This window comes from Canis lupus, chromosome 11, assembly GCF_003254725.2.
Source record: "Canis lupus dingo isolate Sandy chromosome 11, ASM325472v2, whole genome shotgun sequence".
NCBI lineage: Eukaryota > Metazoa > Chordata > Mammalia > Carnivora > Canidae > Canis > Canis lupus.
Genome location: NC_064253.1, coordinates 33,704,556 through 33,717,759, shown reverse-complemented (window position 1 = coordinate 33,717,759; position 13,204 = coordinate 33,704,556). Strand labels below are relative to the sequence as shown.

The following is a 13,204-nucleotide window of genomic DNA, read 5'->3' as shown; positions in this document are numbered from 1 at the left end:
TTGTTAACATTTTCTCCATCATTTTTTTTAATTGAGTAAGTTTGACATATGACATTATGTAAATTTAGGTGTACAATGTATTACTTCAGTACATTTATATTTGATATGCATATAGTGTAATACGATTGCCATTATAACAATATTTATCACATTACATAATTACATTACCATACTGTTGTCTATATTATACTGTGTATTAGTCTTTATGGCTTATTTTCTAGTAATTGCTAGTTTGCTCCTTTAAATATCAATCTCTTCTCCCATTCCCCATCCTCCAATCCCTGGTAACTATAATTTTACTCTTTTTTTATGAGTTTGATTATCTAGATTTTACATATATGTGATCGCATACAATATTTTTCTTTTTTTTTTTTTTTTCAATATTTTTCTTTCTCTGACTTACCTCACTTAGAGTGATGTGCTCATGGTCCATCCATGTTGTTGCAAATGACAGGATATCCTCCTTTCTCAGAGCTGAATGATATTCCACTGTGTATTATGTATCTTTTTTATTGACTGCCTGTTGATGGGCACTTAGGTTTTTTCCACGTTTTGGCCATTGTGAACAATGCTGCAATAAGCATGGGAATATCTTCAAAATCTTGTTATCATTTCCTTTGGATATATACCCAGAAGTGGAATTGTTGGATCATAGGATAGATCTATTTGTAATTTTTTGAGGAAACTCCAAACTGCTTTCCACAGTAGTTGTACCAGCTTGCATTCACACTAACAGTGTATAACGGTTGCCTTTTCAGGACATTCTCACCATCACCTGTCTCTTGTCTTCTTAATGATAGCCATTCAAACACATGTGAGTGAGAGCTCATTGTGGATTTGCATTTTTCTGGTAATAAGTGATGTTGAACATCTTTTCGTGTGCTCCTTGGTCATTTTGATGTCCTCTTGGGGGAAAAAATGTCTGTTTAATTCAGAATATTATTTTAAAATCGGATTATTTTTTGTTATTAAGTTTATGAGACCTTTATATATTTTGAATCCTATATGTGGTTTACAAAACAATTTCTCCCACTTGGTAGTTGTCTTTTTCATTTTGTTAACTGTTTCTTTTGCTGTGCAGAAGCTTTTGAGTATAATGTACTTTCATTTGTTGATTTTTGCTTTTGCCTTTTGTGCTTTTAGTGTCATGTTCAAAAAATTATTGCCAAGACCAATATTGAGAAGTTTCTTTCCTATGTTTTTTTTTAGGAGTTTTATGGTATCAGATCTTATATTTAAGTTTTTTATTCAAGTTAATTTTTATGAGAAGAGTGAGATTAGGAATACAACTTCCTTGTTCTGTGTGTGTTTCTCACATTTTCCCAGCACCATTTATTGAAGAGACTATTCTTTCCCCATTGGGTGTTCTTGGCTCTTCTCCATCACTGTTTAAAGTCTAGGTCAAGAGCCAGGATACTATGGCAAACAGGAAAATTTTATAAATATTTTCTTAGGCAATAGTAGGATGGGTCTTTGTTTGAGATGGGTATTTTTAATCATATTTTAAAAAATCACATTTCTAATTTGCTGGAAATTTTTTATTGTTGTTCTGTTAATTCGAAATTGATGCTGCGTTTTACCAATTGCCTATGGCTTTTCTTTTGAGATGATTTATCTTTTCTTTTTCTGATATATTTATGTGATATTTCTGTTAATACACTTCCTATTGTGAAACTGTCTTCATTGCTGATATTGTCTGTAATCATAATACTTTCTGAAATTTTATTGTCACACTCAATTTTATTTATTTAGGATTTTCCTTCCATAATCAAAGTTGAGATTGTTGTTATTTCTTTTGTCTTTATTTTATTTTCAAGATTATACTAGATTTTCAAAATTAATTTCAAAACTTACCATCTGTTTCTATGAGCTAAGGTAACGTTTATTCAGTATGGAAATTACCTGTTTCTTGGAAATGTGAAAAGTCTCATTGAAAGACACATCTGGTTTAGAGATATTTGAGAGGTAATTCTTTGTAATATTTTCATTTTATTCCAGAAGATTTTTCTGTTCACACTATATCTATTTGGACTTAATTTGAATAAATATCACACTCCCATGTAATTGACCATGTCATCATGATTTTCAAAATTTTAAACTCCTCTGAATCTGTTCTTATTTTTAGTCTTGTCTTCCTAATTTTATAAATTTAGCACCTTTCTGTATTCCCTGACTAGATTTGCTATTTTGTAAACTTTGTTTCCTTACTTTAAAAAGAAAATCTGATCTATTTTTTCCTATTTTCTAATTTGTTTCTACTTTTTTCTTTGTATTTCCTTTTTAAAATTTTTCTTGGGTTTAGTTTCTGGTACTTTTTTTTTTTGTAAACCTCTTGGATGGAGAGCTTAATTTAATTTTGGTTATTTAGTTCTTTAAAAATTGAAGAACATAGATCTGAATTGACTCTTGAACATAGCTTGTCTGTTTTAATTTGTTTTGATAAAGAATAATATTTTTGTTCTTTTTTATTATATGAAATTTTAATTTCCTTTCTTTATTTTTTTTTAGATTTTTATTTATTTATTCATGAGAGACCCACACAGAGAGAGGCAGAGACACAGGCAGAGGGAGAAGCAGGCTCCATGCAGGGAGCCCGATGCGGGACTCGATCCCGGGATCTGGGATCATGACCTGAGCTGAAGGCAGATGCTCAACCACTGAGCCACCCAGGTGTCCCAATTTTCCTTTCTTCTAATAACATTGGAAATGTTTTATAAAGCCCTCATGGTTGGAATTGTGTGTGTGAGTAGAGTGGTATGGTGGGTGAGGAGGAATAACAGAGCTTTGGGTTGGTTAACACTTGGTGTTCGTATTATAGATTTGCTTAATTAGATTTAGAAAATGTGATTTTGATATTTACTCCTTTTTGATATTTATTGAGGCTTTCTTTGTGACCTAATAACTTTAATTTTCGAAACTGAACAATTTAAAATGTTAAGTTTGTAGTATGCTTTATTTACTATACTTAAATCTGATTAATTATATTATCTAAATCTCTCCAGCTACATTGTTTGTATTGACTTGATAGGTCAAAATATTTAAAATTTTTCAAAATTCTTCACAATTTATTGTGTTGATTCTTCCTTATATTTACATTTATAAAAGTTTTACATAATATTTTATTCCTTGTTTTTCTCTGATTATAAAGGTTTATTTGTGGTAGAGATAATACTGTTATGAACTATATCTTCAATAAATATATTACTTTTTGTCTTCCCTAAGGTTTTCTGCTTAACAAGTGTTTGGACAGTATACCTTTTTAACTTTGTGTTATTTTAATTTGAGTCTTATCTGTAGTATTGGAATGAAATAACAAATATGGAGAGTCTTTGGCTTTTAGTATGGGAATTTATATAATTTATATGTTTATTACATTTCTAAAGTGTTGAGAAAATTTACAAAAATCATTGGTTTATTCCCACATTTTAATCAAGTTATCATGCAATCCATGAAATAGAAAGTATTATATAAAAAGTATAGTCTTTTGAATCAGCCATCAGAGAGTAACATCTTTGCCATTTGCTAATTTCAAGCCCTTGTGAATATTATTCTCTCAATCTCAGTTTTTTTTTTTTTTTTTTTTTTTTTTGCTTTTTAAAGATTTTATTTATTTACTCAAGAGAGACAGAGAGAGAAAGGCAGAGACATAGGCAGAGGGAGAAGCAGGCTCCATGCAGGGAGCCCCATGCGAGACTCGATCCCAGGTCTCCAGGATCACGCCCTGGGCTGAAGCAGGCACTAAACCGCTGAGCCACCTGGGCTGCCCTCAATCTCAGTTTTCAGTATATGATATGGGGTCAGCTCATTTAGCTCATAATACTGTTATGGGAGAAAATGTACCAATAAAGTACCAATAATACAAGCTCTAAGAAGAGTATGTTACACTTAGTAGGTATTTCTCCCAGAGCAGGATATGTAGCTTAGTCATGTTCATAATTCTATTTCTTAGCATCATGCCTGATATGGTTAATAAACTCAATAATTGTTTGCTGAATGAATGCCAGAGTGGATAAACCTACTGGTCACAATACTTTTGACTCTAACAAACAAAGGAAGAGATTCAACCAAAAACACACTTCATAAATGTGCTATAACATTATGTTTACAGAAAAAAAAAAAAAAAAAAAACAATGACTCAGTTCTGATCTTCTGATCAGTTCTTTTTTTTCTCCTTAAAGATTTTATTTATTTATTCATGAGAGACACACAGAGAGAGAGGCAGAGACACAGGCAGAGGGAGAAGCAGACTCTATGCAGGAAGCTCAATGTGGGACTCAATCCCAGGACTCTGGGATCACACCCTGGGCTGAAGGCAGACGCTCAACTGCTGAGCCACCCAGGCGACCCCTGATCAATTCTTTTTGAGTATAGTTGATGATAATGTCTAGCTAGAGACTCTTCTAAGAAAAATTTAAATTGTGTACCATTTTTGGATGAACTTAAAACATTTTGCTTTTCATACACTCAGTGATGTGCCACAGCCAGCCTGGAATACCTTTCACTGATTTGATTTTCAAGAGTTTTGCTAGCCAGTTATTAAATACAGCCATTATTAAAAATTAAATTGTATAAACTTACAATTTAAAAAGTATACTGGGATGCCTGGGTGGCTCAATTGATTAAGCATCTGACTCTTGACTTCAGCTCAGATCATGATCTCAGGGACTCCAGATCTGAGACTTGCACTGAGCTCCCTGTTCAGAAGGGGATTGATTGCCTGTCTCTCTCTCTCTGCCCCTCCCCTTGCTTGCACCCTCTTTCTCTTTCTCTAAAAATAATTAAATAAATATTTTTAAAAATAAATAAAAACAATAAAAAGTATGCCAAAAGCAAAGTAATAAATACTTCAAAGTTATCACTTCCTAATTGTTTTACTACATTTTATTATTATTTATGCTCTTGAGGTTATTCACATCTGTTGCATCTGTAAAGTGGAAACACTATGCTATACATAGTTGCTATTACATGTGGAATGGCACAGAATGATTGAGGAAATCTTTCTCCAGTATTCAGAATTTTATTGTTCAAATCAGCAAGGGAATATATCATGGCCAATCATGGAAAATTTTAACATGCATCTTCATCATTTCACTTTTGTCTTATTTGTTAATATAATCCTAAGTGAAAATATCAGCCAGCCATTTATGTTGGCCCTCTACTCATTTATCAGTTGCAGCAGATCAGCTATAGATTGTAGAGTTAGGCAAAATTCAATTAATACCCTTCTTGAGAATCAATTGGTTCTACGGAAATTGCAATAAAGAGTGTAGTGTATTTTATTGTTATGTGTAAATTGTGTGTTACACAGACTTTATACCTATAAAATTTGTAATAAACTTATGTATGCATATATTTTTTTCTGGAGATCCAGTTATTAAACATTTGCCAGTACAGTACTGTATACATAGGTCAAGCGAGAGGGATGGAGAGCATCTTGCAAGACTTATTTGTGTGTGCCTTTATTTCCAAATATCCTGAAGCTCTTAATTTTTATTTTACTTTGCCCTAAAGTTCCTTTTTGCTGTAACATCTATTGTCATTTTTATTTTCAAGCAATTGAGTAAATGTAATCATGAACCCCTCAAAGTTTCTGTCTTTTGAAATTTTTAAAAAATTTATTTACTTTTTTTAAATTGACATATAGGTTGGCACACGGTATTTTAGTTCAGGTGTACAACATAGTGATTCCACATTTATGAACAGTACAAAATGATCATCACCACAACGTCTAGTTACTGCTACCACATGAACTCCTAAAAGTTTGAAAAGTTGAAAAATGTGGTAAAGAAAAAAATTACTGTAATGCACTTCATTATATTTTGTATACAGCTTCTAAATTTGTATTGCTTGTACAAACTTGCTTTTATCCTTCAAGAATATATTCTTCTATCTGTGAAATTGAATGACTTGAGTGGGTATGAAATTTATCATACCTTTTTTCACTGAAATTAGTAAATTTTTTTTCAATTAATATCTTTCCATCTAGAGACAGGATTTTCATAAGAGGATTAAAAGGAGATAGTGAGATAAAGGTATGTATTACAACAGCAGACTCACTCTTTGTCCTCCTGAGACGGTGTTAATATACAGGGCTGAGCTTTGACCACTCTATTTCTCTGGTTAAAGAGTATGTGTTAAGCTGCCTAGGTTAGTGGAGTGCCTATGGGCTGTGCCTGAGCAAGGTCTTGATGAATTCACAGGACTAGGATCTGCAAACATAAAATGTTACCGCCTTATAGACAGGTTGAACATTCTGTCCTTGTATGGGAACATCTCTTCCCAGCTCCTGGAGAATTCCAGGAGATTCATCTCTCACCCCCTAGACGAATATTCAATGAGAATCTAATTGAACACAGCATTATGCTAGGTGTCACTGGGGAACGTTATTGACTAAAATATGTCTTTTGCTCTCAAGGAGGTTAACTAGCTCCATTCAGGTCTCAAGATAATCTTATCTGATTCAATAGTAAAGAAAGGCAGATTAGACAAGAAATCGAAGTAATGTTATAAATTCATTCCATAAAACAGTATTTGCTATTTCAGTTGATTGAAAGGCTAGTTGGAATTTGTTTTATGGGGAGGTTTCAATAGATTTATTAGGCTAAGTACCAGAAGACTAGAAGATGTAAGGTGTATCCCTTGACCTCAAAGAGCTTCACAAGATGTAGAAGAAACAGGTGAATAGTTAATACCAATATCATATTCCTGATTTCTTGCAGTCAAAGACAATATGTTAGTTTTGATTTTTTAGGGTAAAATTCATATAAATTAACTATTTAAATCATTCTAAGGTGCACAATTCAGTGGCATTTAGTATATTCACAATATTGTACAACTGTCACCACTCTAGTTCCAGAACTTTTTACCCCAAAAGCAAACCGTATCTCAATCGGCAGTAACTCCCTATTCCTCCTCCACTCAGTCCCTGGAAACCACTAGTCTACTTTTTATCTCTATGGATTTAATGCTGGTGGGATTTTCATTCTACACAAAGAATTGTTCCAGGAGTAGAAGACAAGAGTTCCAATCCTGAGGACACTTTTTACTAGCTGGGAGGAATTGAAAAAGACAGTTTGCCGTTTTAAAGTTCTTTATCTATGGAATATACATAATAATACCTGATTTCTCTGAAGGCATGGGCAAGACAAGATGATCCATAAAGTTTGCTTTAAGCTCTAAGCTTTATGATTATGTAATTTCATGGTATTTGTGAGAACCATGGATCAATGATTTGCAACACACTAAAGCTTTATTTGTTTGTAACCTTAGTAATTAAACTATGGCAGGCCATCACAGGCCTGCATTTACACAAATATACTGTAGTGCTTGCATATACTGCAAAGTATAGAGAAAAAAAACAAACCTCCAAAGTGACCAGAAATTTTTCTGGAAGTACTATTTCTTTGTGTGGTTAAGATTTATGTTCATCATACCATGACATGAGGAGAGCAAATAATTTGTCAGTTTTCTCCATACATTTTTCACTCCATTAGAATAATAACCTGTAGGGATTCTGTACTGCTGATCTGTGGTTTGATCTATTCCTCTGTTACTGAAGGATAACTCCTGTTCATATGACCAAGGAGAAATAAGTGGAAACATAAACAATTCGCTCTGTGTCAAAGTAAGAGTCACAGAATTTCAAATACGTATGAGAATATCCGAACAAGGAAGGGAATATCAACACAGCAGAAAATCCACTTTTTTCTTTTCTATCTTTTTGGTTTGGTTTGAGGCAGGATGCTGATTTCCTGGCCAATTTGAATGCAGTTGTGACACACACTGTACCAGCTGTTCCTCCATAAGTGCTTGATTATCCATTTATTATCTGTTTGCTAACTTTCACAATAGTGTGGCTCCCCAAAAAATGGCAGAAGAGAACCCTCATGGATTGATGGTCTCTCCCAAAGGCACGTTCAGATTAGGTTTTGGGCTGGAGAATGACCTACACCTGACCTCAAATTATAAAAGTTTTAAAGATTTCTTAAATGTGCTAAACATGAACCAAATGGGGAGGACCTGATCAGGAAGCCTTCTGGTGACTGTTTCAAAGAAAAATAGTTGTCTATAAACGGCGGGGGAAATGGCTGGGTCCCATGGACTCCAACTCTCCTGTAGCCAGCCCCCTTTCTGTTCCTTACCCCCTGCCCCCACTCCTCTCTGTCCCCATATTGTCAGAGTCTCATTTATGCCACAGTGGAACCAAACAGCCCACCTTGGGCCTAAATGAGAGGCTCCCACCACTTACCAACATCCCTCATGATGAAGTCATAGAATCTTAGACATTTTAGCTTGTATCTTCTCAGATGCTTGTGACTCTCTGTGGTTTCAAATTATGAGGAGCTTTCCATGAAAATAAACCCAGCATGAAGCCCTTGGGTTATTAGTTCTGCCTGGATTGAGTATTGCAACGAACATAACTCTCCTTCTTTGAAAGGAAAATTCATGAAAGAAAGTTGTTGTAAGATTCTTTAAAGGTATTCATTAAAGACATGTAAAAAGTCAAAGAGAGCCTCAATTGCAACTAAGCCGAGTAATTTAAGAAAATGTGTCCCTAGCATAAAGCTGCACATATGGATTGTCCTGATTCGCTAACAGCTGTGTAGGATTTGCTGTTTCTTCCATGTTTTATGTGATGATAGTGGATGCCGGCTCTAAGCTTCCAACACTGATTGCTATTCAGGGACTGAGATTCTGGATCTGCTCCAATCATGTGGAATCTATTTTGGACCTGTCATGTCACACTTGAACTCTAAAATATGCCTATCGGTGAAAGGTTCTGTTTATCTTTCTCTTTACTCAGACTCACACAGAAAATGGAGTTCAGTCCTCACACCAGCGGACTTTTGTTTCACTCTGAAACCCTCTCCGAATCCCAGGCAGCAGGAACAGCAACAACAGTTTTCCAAACTTCCCCGGTATGGTGGCTGCTTCTCTCTCCGCGCTCAGCCTTCTGCTCACCACTTGCACCGCTCCTGCGTCTTGCTCACTCCCTTCTTTGCACATCTCCCATATGGGCAATTAGGACTGCGATTTACACTGGTTTTCTTCTGCTTCGTGCACAGCAAGCAGCTCGGTCCTTTCATAGGACACACAGCTGTGGCTGCCTTTCCGGGGGGAGGGGATCCACCCCCTGCGAGGGATGCCAGGGGCAGCACCGTGGGTGACACAAGAAGCGTGCATGGCGCATGGACGGAGGATGAAGAGGCCAAGAGCGGGAGCGCACGCTTGGACTCACTGAGGCCAAAGAAGTGAGCGCATCTGGTAGGAGCAAACCCAGGGTCAAGACAGGGCTGTGCCACCAAGCCCTTTTGGGCAGAGGGCAGAGCTCTGCATCTCACCGCCAGGGATGGAGACTCAAGGGCTGCTCTCCACACCTTGGTCAAGTGCCGGACAATGGTGTGGTTCCCTTTCTGACTTTTCATCCTAACAAGCCCGAGAGGAGGGTCCTGCAATTACAGTTTCTAGTCAGCTTATTTTGACCTCAGAAGCATAAGCCTTTTGATAAGGTTTTTTGATAGTCTCCTCCTCTGAGTTCATTTTTTCCCCCTGAGTAGTGAGCCAAGAATGTAGTTCAGACTTTCTGGCTGCTCCATTTCCAGATTTGAGTCTGATACAGTCATCCAGCTTAGACGGCCTAGAATCTTTTTTTCTTGGCGAGGGAAGGGGGGAAGAGAAGGAGGAAATGTTCTTAAGACTCTCTAAAATGAGTAACTAATTTTAGGAGGAAGGCATTGCTTTGCTCTGGAAGGCCTCTGAATCCTCCAACTCTGATGCCTTTGAAAGGAGACCCCATATGCGATGTGGCATGATTGACAAGAAATTTGTTTGAAATGACGGAGAGGCCCTCATTAGGCTGGGACTCCTCGCCATCTGGGTTTGAGTTTTGATAATGGGGTCAGGCTCTCTTTTGGTCTGTGCGTTGAATAGCTGAGCATAATTTGTTAGTGATTGTGGCTAAAACGCAAACATTTTTTAGTCACATTCACAGGAATCTGAGACTAACCGCAGTCTTGGGGCACAACAGTGAGAAAATGCTTTCCAGCTTCACTACCGTACTCAGCGACCCAGTTGAGAAGGGTTCTCACAAAGCTGCCAGTCTCACTCCGGCCTGGACCTGTGCCATTGGAAACAGAAGTGCAACTTTATCACTTGACTTCAAGAAGAGGTTTCCCAGCGGCATATGGAGACAATATACAAGACAGACCCAGTGGAGGAAGCTCCCCTTTCATGGTGGGGAGGTGGGGAGTGTGTACCCTCCCCCACTCTCCACCCCCTCCCCCACCCCCTCAGCCCAGACTTGAGTGGGGGATAGGTGAGGAAGAGTGCTGAGAGGTAAAAGAGGAACCAGGCCAGTATTTTTCCCTTATAAAAAACTTTGAGTGATTTGTGCCTGAATTCTAGTACAATTGATGTAAACTCGAAGCTCAAAGCTCCATCCGTGCCCATGAGAAAGAGATTTAATCCAAGTAACTACTCCACAAATCAGCACCAACGAAACCGTTACCATGACAGTGGTCACTATTGGAGCATTCCCCCAAGGGCTTACTTTCCCTTGTCCACAGAAGAACACCAAACTACTTTTTGTTGTGGTTTAAGTATACCAACAGCCTCTTCAAAATGAGAGGTGTACTTTCAACTTCTTTTGTCAATTTTAGTTCTGTAGTTGAGGAAGGAATAGCAGCCTTGGGCAGGCATTTTGGAAGCACAATCCTAAGCTCGCTGGAGAATCTGGAAACCCCAGCCCCAGAAGCTTAAGTTTAAAGCCTATTAAAATATTTATTTTAATAAAAATACTATTCATAATACTATTTTATAGCCTGTTTTTGCTTGTGCCAATGTATAAAGCACATTTATTCATAATAATTCATAATAATTATTCATAATAATTATTTTCTAAAAGAAAGCTACAAGAACTAATACACTCTGTGTGAGAATGCGTCATACTCCTGGGTAGGCTCCTACATTTATAAAACTCAGAAACTTCAACAGAGTGCTTATTTTCTCTAGAAACTATGAAGAGATGGACACAACCTTTCAGAGACTAGGCTATAACTCATTGGTAGCTATAGATATGGATTCATTCTTGATTTTATAGTTGTAAACCTGTAAACAATTGTATGATAAAAAAAACAAAAACTTAGAAGTGACGTGATCACCAATACTTTTTGTCTTCAAGTAAAAGGAAGTTTGAGAAACACTGGTCAAGAGTATAAATAGACAGCACCCAGATGGCTCAGTGTCTGCCTTCAGCTCAGGTCATGATACCAAAGTCCTGGGATCGAGTCCTGCATTGGACTCCCTCCTCATCGGAGAATCTGCTTCTCCCTCTGCCTCTGCCCCTCTCCCAGCTCATGCTCTCTTCTCTCTCACTCTCTGAAATAAATAAATTAATTTAAAAAGTTTCTTTAAAAGGAGTATAAGTAGAAAAAAAAAATAAATAAATAAATAAAAGGAGTATAAGTAGAGAGAGGATGTGGGAGAGAGAGATATACTACCTTGGCTGAGTTGACCATTTTTATGAGCATCAGAACTGTAATTCTAAACACTTCAAAAATTAATCTAGTTTATTGTAAAAAAACAATCGAGGATGTTTTTAATGACTTGTCTACAAGGACGTTCAGTATAACACTATGTGAAAATTGTGAAATGTTTTAAAAGCCCCACATTAGTGAGCCATTAATTTTGATATATACATGCGATATACACATCAAGAAATAATCAATAGATGTACTATATATACACCTATAGAACATGAAAAATGTGCTTTATACATTGGCACAAGCAAAAACAGGCTATAAAATAGTACATATCTGGGTTTGGGCCTGGGGTATTTTCTATTGTTTTTGATAATCTTTGATGGTCCATTTTCTCTTTTGATGTTCTTTAGATAATATACATTGCATAATAACTCCATAATGATCATGTGTTGCTTTTGTGGTAGGATAAAAACAATTATACTTCAATTGATTTTTTTATTCTATTTTTGGGGTGCCTGGGCAGTTCAGTCAGTTAAGTGTCTGCTTTCAGCTCAGGTCCTGATCCCGGGGTCCTAGGTTGGAGCTTCTGCTCAGCAGGGAGTCTACTTCTCCCTCTGCCCCGCCCCCCTGCTCATATTCATGTGCCCTCTGTATCACGTAAATAAATAAAATATTTTTTAAAAAATAAATAAACTATTTTTATTGAGATATAATTAACATGTGACATCAGTTTCAGGTGCACCATGTAATGATTTGATATTTGTGTATATTGTGAAATGACCACCACAATAAATCTAGTTAACCCTATTACCATACATAGTTACACTATTTTTCCTTGTGATGAAAACTTAAAGATCTACTCTCTTAGCATGCACTGATTTTAAATTAAAAAATTATTCAACACTTTATATAGATATATTTATGAATTATTTTTTGTCTTCTTCCTAAATGGTTTGAGCAGGCTAAAAATATCTGCAATCCTGTAACTTTTTTAAAAGATAAAGATGAAGTTATTAGGATAAAAGAATACTAAAAGGGAATCATAGTATAAAAACGTATGCCACTAAGTCCTGAAATTACAAAGGTGGGCATAGATCTTTCTCTGAGATTCTGGAAGACTTTATAAAAACATCAAAGACACATTTCATTGTGAATTGGAAGCGTGCCATTAATCAGGAAAAACATTTTGTTCCAGGCATTGAAGCCTGAAAGAGTTTTGTTTTTTGAATTATTTAAGAATAGGTACAGAATGGAGCAGACAGCAGGCTCATAACATCTTTCTGGTAAATTCTAGGGTGATATTCAGAAATCCGGTCTATGGACAAGGTCATCTGTTGAACAACTCCATGCTGTATGTCAAGGTGCCCCCCCTGGAAATTGTACCCTGCTGCCACATTTGGTGATCAGATTGAGGTCATAGAATTAAATTTAGGAAAAATAAGTCTAGGGGGGGCCCAACATATTCAACTTTGCTGTGCTCTAGATTAGCCGAGTGATAATACGATGGATCATGTGTCTGTTAGGAAATTCTTTCTCAACATTATTTCCCAACACTGAACTTTTGGCACATGTTGGGCAGTTGGAGGACTGAGCATATCTGTTTATGCTTCACCAATAAGCCTGATGGGTGCTGGGCTTAAGGAGGAATTTCTGGGCTTGGTGAGTCTCCCTGCATGTCGTAGATCTAAAGACTTACTATTCTGTTGATTCTGGATTCAGTGCCT

At 36.4% G+C, this 13,204-nt stretch overlaps 1 long non-coding RNA gene across 1 annotated transcript; it reads left to right on the top strand.

The window, feature by feature from the left end:
- Positions 1 to 8,519: 8,519 nt before the first annotated feature.
- Positions 8,520 to 12,173, top strand: LOC112650397 (uncharacterized). Its single transcript, XR_003130133.3, has 2 exons — positions 8,520 to 8,918; positions 9,980 to 12,173. It is a non-coding gene; the product is annotated as an uncharacterized LOC112650397 (long non-coding RNA).
- The last annotated feature ends 1,031 nt before the right edge of the window (positions 12,174 to 13,204 follow it).